Below are 6,187 nucleotides of genomic sequence, written 5' to 3'. Positions count from 1 at the left end.
AAGACTCCAGGATCACTGACTGGGCCACCTTGGTCTTCCTCCCATTCTTCCTCCCTGACTTTGCTGAGTCGGGAAATCTCCAGAGGAAAGTGATCAACCATCTGGAACTCCTGAAATAGCCTCCACCCTGTTGACCCCTGTAAACACCCAAGGGGCCATGGCTCCTCCCTCCCTAGACTGACACCAGACCTGAACTGGTGTCCTCACCCTCCCCCACCACTAATGCCGGTGACCTCGGAGGCTGAGGCAGGAGGATCCCAAGTTTGAGGTCAGTCACAGCAACTTACCAAGAGCTTGTCTCAAAATCAAAATTAAAACGGACTGCAGATGTAGCTCTGTGGTAAAGCACCCCTGGATTCAACACCCAGAACCCAAGAAAGAAAAGGACCTTTCCCATCCACCCAAGTAGCTCCCACCTTCCTGCCTCACAGACCACAGAAGCTGAAAGTCCTTCCAGGTGGAGACTCGCAGCTCCCTCTGCACAGGGTCCTGATGTGGGTGAGGTGCTGAGCCCTTTATGGGAAGAACCAAACCACACAAGCCCCGCCCAGCCCAGCTGCTTGCCCCTCCCCCTGACACTCTTCCCTTTGAAGGTACCAAAGCTTTATTCTCTGGAAATGAGATGGGATGGGTGACAGCCGGAGGAGCAGGGAGCTGTGCTCTTAGTCACCCAGGTGACACTTACCATCTGGTAGGGGAGTCCTGCTTTGTCAGGCACACCAGAGGGTGTGTCACCAGACTCTTGGGGTACATCAGACCTCACAGTCCTTCCCTGCCTCATGCCCTCCCACCTCAATCTGATGCCCCAGCTCCCCAGACACATATTATCCTTCAAGGCTCTCCTTGAGCTTCTCTGAGACCTCTCCCCTGAGCTCCCACCAGACAAAGCTGATGGCTTCCTCCTTGTCCTCCCACTCTGCATTGTCCAAACACTAATTTATCACACAGATCTCACAACAATTCCATTGTTTAACTATATTTTTATTTAGAAATTATTTAAAATTTAAAAATGTTGCAAAAATTAAAATAATACAAACGCATATATATCCTTTACCTACATTCACCTATTCTGAATATTTTACCCATTTGCTTATCATTTATTTATTCTCTCTTTCCATACACATACACATGCATGCACACACACTCACTTTTTTTTTTTGTCTGAACCATCTCACAGTAAATTACGTACAACATGGACCTATAGCTCTAAATAAATGTCTTTTAACATGAACATTTAGCCCTAAATAAATGTCTTCTAACAATACAATAATTCTCACATACAACCACAATACAACTAACACTTTCATAGCATTGGTTTGTTGTTGTTGTTGTTGTTGTTTGTTTGTTTGTTTTGTTTTGTTTTGTTTTGTATGAAGGATTGATCCCAGGGGTGCTTAACCACTGAGCCACATCCCCAGTCCCCTTTCATTTTTTATTTTGACACAGGGTCTTGGTAAGTTGCTGATGCTGGTCTTGAACTTGCAATCCTCCTGAGTTCCTGGGATGACAGATGTGCACCACCACGCCCCGTGTATCATTAATTCTTCAGCATAACTGATATTTCTCTGGGGTACAATAGCCCAGAGGTTATGCGGGCTTTGTAATGGCCCTGAAAGTTCTCCGGCTTTCATCCCCTCCCATTCTAAGGAGACTCCTGGTCCTCTTTGAAACCCATAATTCCCAGGGGACGTGGGCTAACAAACAAGAAATCTCCGTTCTACACAAACCCCAGCCCCCCTGAGTCCTCCCAGTGCTGCTCAGTCTGAGGCCCCAGCTGACCACTGACGGTGTGACATGGTGTCCTGCTGCCTCTGATGCTGAGCCTGGAGTGGGGGAACATTGCTGCTCTTCAGACACTGCTTCCTCTTCAGCACCAGCACGTCTCATTGTCATCCCAGGCACAGGAGCCACCCACCGTGGTCAGTGCTGGGGGAGCAAACCGGCCGCTCTGTCCGTGGCACCAAAGCAGGACTTGCTGTGCATCTGGGTGACCTCAGGGAAACTGTGTTTTTCAATGTTTCTTGCATATTGCTCTCTCTCTTGGACCCAGATAGGAGTCAAAGGAGGTGAGGATATGTGGGGACAAGTGCATGGAGTACTGCATATGTAGCACTTGTTAAGGGCACCTGAGTGGCAGGCCACTCCCCTTGTGCTAGGCATGTGAGCAACAGTCCTCTTGCCCCCTTAGGCACAGGCCCCATGTTTCGGTCCCTGGCTTGCTCCATGGCCCGCTCCTCCACTGGTTGCTCCAAGGACAGTTGGCCAGAAATTCTATTGGTGGCTGCCTGTAACCTGCTTAGCTACTGCCCCAGTGTATACACATGGTAACTGCAAAATAAAATCAGACCTGCTTCCTGCTTGGTCTCTGGAGGTCTTGATTCATGACTCCGCAGCTGCACTCTGCACTACCCTGGTCCATGGACCTCCTTGATGGATGAAAAAGAGCCTACGCAAGGATAGAGGACATGGCACTGGTTTGATCCCCAGCATTGAAAAAAAAATCATTAATTTAATGAAAGAAACTGACTACAACTGGTACTAAAATACACAAATGTTACATATGGTTCATCCAAAAAACTTTCTTTTCTGGTTTTTTTTTTTTTTGTGTGTGTGTGTGTGTGTGTGTTCGTGTGTGTGTGTGTGTGTGTTTTCAGTATTGAACCCAGGAGTGCTCTATCTCTGAACTACATCCCCAACCTTTATTTATTTATTTATTTTGAGGCAGGATCTCACTAAGTGGTCCAGACTGGCCTCAAACTTGCAATCTTCCTGCCTCAGCCTCTGGAGTCACTGGGATTATAGGTATGCATCACGACACTAGCTCAATAAATTTCTAAAAAGAAATGAAAAATGTAAAACTCCTGGGAGGGGTGTGACTCGGAGGCAGAGCATGTGATTAGCACATGTGAGGCTGTGGGTTTAATCCCCAGTAACAAAAAAATTAAAACAAAAATTTAAAACAGGGGTAATGGTGCCCTGCCTGTAATCCCAGTGATTTAGGAGGCTGAGACAGGAGAATTACAACTTCAAGGCCAGCAATTTAGTGAGAACTTATCTCAAATTTTTTTTTAAATCTGGGTGAGGGGATGGCTGGGGATGTGACTAAGTGTAAGCCACTTGCCTAGCATGCATGAAACCCTGGTTTCAATCATTAGTACTGCAAAAAAAAAAAAAGAAGAAGAAGAAGAAGAAATTAAAAGTTCTCCGCTTTGCTCCATTACCCCATGCCATGCTTCCACCATCAGATACTCAGGTCATGTTCTAATACACACAACAACCAGGTGTTTCCCACTGCTTTCAGGAGACAACAGAAGGGGCAAAACAATCCAGAGAAAAACTCCAGTTGCCACAGTCAGATGGTAAGGAGCAGAGGAGGCCAGGACGGTGGCACACACTGTGATCCCATCGCCTGGGGAGCTGAGGAAGGAGAATGGCAAGTTCATGGCCAGCCCTGGCAACTCAGCAAGGTCCTACCCTCAAGACAAAAAATAGAAGGGGCCTGGAATGTAGCTCAGTGGGGGAACACAGCTGGGTTCCATCCCCAGGACCCACCCCCAAAATGAAGTAGGTGAGAACCAAGGTCCTGACTGAAAGGCAGATTCCCAGGAGAGACCCAGGCCTCTTCGGGACTCCTCGGTCACCCTGGGGACGGTGCTGGTGCATGTCCACACCAGAACCAGCCACGCCCAGGAAAGGTGAGTCCAGGAGCCTGGAAGAGAGAAGAGCTCACCCTAGACCATGGGCTTACAGATGTTCCTTATCCACTTAGTACATTTCTTTGTAAAACCTGGAATTTTTCAATTTCGTTTTTAAATTCTCTGCAGTTAATTTTCTTGTGTGATGTGAGGTGAAGATCTAAACTGATGTTTTTCTATTTTCAAATTTCTTTTCCCAGTGTTATTTTTTTTCCTATCATAGTTAATGCTTTCATAGGCATTAAATACAGTCTTGGGGTCATTTTAATTGTTTTTACACTGGTACTATGGTAGGAATGTGACTCAGAGGCAGATTATTATCCCTTAATAGTATATTTTGATTCTGAGAAAGGCTAATATCCACATTCACATGTATATAGTATTTATTATGTAAAATCTTATTAAATGTTTACTTGCTATTCTTCTATATATATATATATATCCAAATAATGTTAGAAATCAATAAAAAATTCCTCTTTACCATATTATTCAAAGACAGCTCCCATTGACTCCTGATCACATATGTATAAAGAGGGCTCTGGGTATAGCTCAGAGGTAGAAAACTTGCCTAACTTGCACAAGGTCCTAGGTTCAATTCCCAGCTCCACAAATAAATGAACAAACAGAAAGAAGAGTAAACATATCCTGAGTCGGTTATTTATTTACTTTCACAAAACTGCTAAGCATTTAATATTTATCAAATATTCTTTGAAAACAAGATTTTTAATCACCAAATATTCAGTTGCATTAACTTTTTTTAGTAATTTAATTGTCTCATTGTTGAACTGTTAAGCTATTTCCAAGTTTTTACTATAATAAACAACACTGCACTAAACATTCTTATATATATATCTTTCATTTAGACATGCAATTATTTCCCAGACATAAATTTCTAGAAGTGAAATTTCTGGGCAAAATAGTATGAACACTTTTTGAAGTCATCTTTATTGGTCTGATAACTTGTGCCAATTTTTCTTCCACTAGAAACGAACAAAGGCCAGTGTTAGTGTATCAAGGATATATTTTGATGAAAAGTCTAGAAAACCTTTTCATAGTAGATTAACTAGGTAAGGGGATTACTTGTCACAAAACAAAAATTCCAAGTGTAGGTCAGGCAGGACTGGTGTGGGAATTAACAATGTTAAAAAGATATTTGTCTACTTTGATCTTACTGTTTCTCCATCCTTCGTACATGATTTTTAGCTTTCTGATCACAGGATAACTGTGGTCTCTCCAGGCATTATATTTGTAATTCCAGGAAGAAAGAAAAAGAAAGCATCCCTAGCTAGTACAGAAGCTAGGAATATTAATATTCGCTACCAACATTAGAAGAAAGGAAGGGAAAACAGAGGTTTGAATGATGAACTGAGTTTATAGCCAGAAATTATAATTTACTGATTTTTGTTCACTTTGAATTTTTTTTAAAAAACAAACTTATAATTTGCACTTCTTTGTTTATTAATGAAGTTGAATATTGGTAACTATTTTTGGCCAGAGGTAGGTAATGAGGATTGAACCCAATGGTACTTTACCACTGAGCTACATCCACAACCCTTTTTATTTTTCATTTTAAGACAGGGTCTCACCAAGTGACTTGGGCCTCACTACAGTGTTGAGATTGGCCTTCAACTCACCTTCCTCTTGCCCCAGCCTCCCAAGCTGCTGGGATTCCAGGCACATGCCACTGTACCCAGCTTCAAATGTTGATCCTAATATGAACCTTGGTTTTTCTATTTATTTACAGATCTCTGTTTATAGATCTTTTTCTTTATATGGTTTAGACCTATTATTTGTGTGTGTGTGTTTCTAATTTCCTCATTGGATAGATCATCTTGAGCAGATATCACAATTTTTCTTTGCAAAGAATCAGATAACAAATACTACAGACTTTTTGACCACATAATTCTTTCTTGCACACTTTTTACTTTTTTGATTTGTCTATTTGCTCTCTTGCTTGCTTATTTGTAACAACCTCTGAACATGTAAAAATCATTCTTAGATCGCTGACCATACGAAACCAGGCCGTGAGCCACATTTGCCAAATGCTGATCTTGAACAGATTGTGACCTTCATGTTATTACCCTCTGTTTTCCCACCCTCTTACTTCCTCCTGAAATTTAGCATATGACCTGGCCTGCAGTGGATTCTCAGTAAATTTTTTTTTAAAGCATGAATCTGATCTCTGCTTGCTAAATTAGTATTCTCCCTACTGAGGCTTAATGATCGTGGTACTTCTTTGATTGTGAAAAAAAAAAATCCTCCATTGATAGCATTCCAATTGTCTGGTGTGAGAAATGCAAAATTCTTGGGAGACACCCACACCTTTTCAGTGACCATTCCTACTGAGATAGATAGCTGGGGACACTGGAAGTCAAGTAGACGCTGGGTGCTGAAAATATACCCACCTTGTCTCCAGAGGCTATTAGACCAGGAAACAAAGAGAGAAGTAAGGAGAACAAAAGTTCCCCTCACAGGGCTGGGGATGTAACTAG

This window comes from Urocitellus parryii, chromosome 11 (assembly GCF_045843805.1).
Source record: "Urocitellus parryii isolate mUroPar1 chromosome 11, mUroPar1.hap1, whole genome shotgun sequence".
Lineage (NCBI taxonomy): Eukaryota > Metazoa > Chordata > Mammalia > Rodentia > Sciuridae > Urocitellus > Urocitellus parryii.
Note: the sequence above shows the minus strand (reverse complement) of the source record.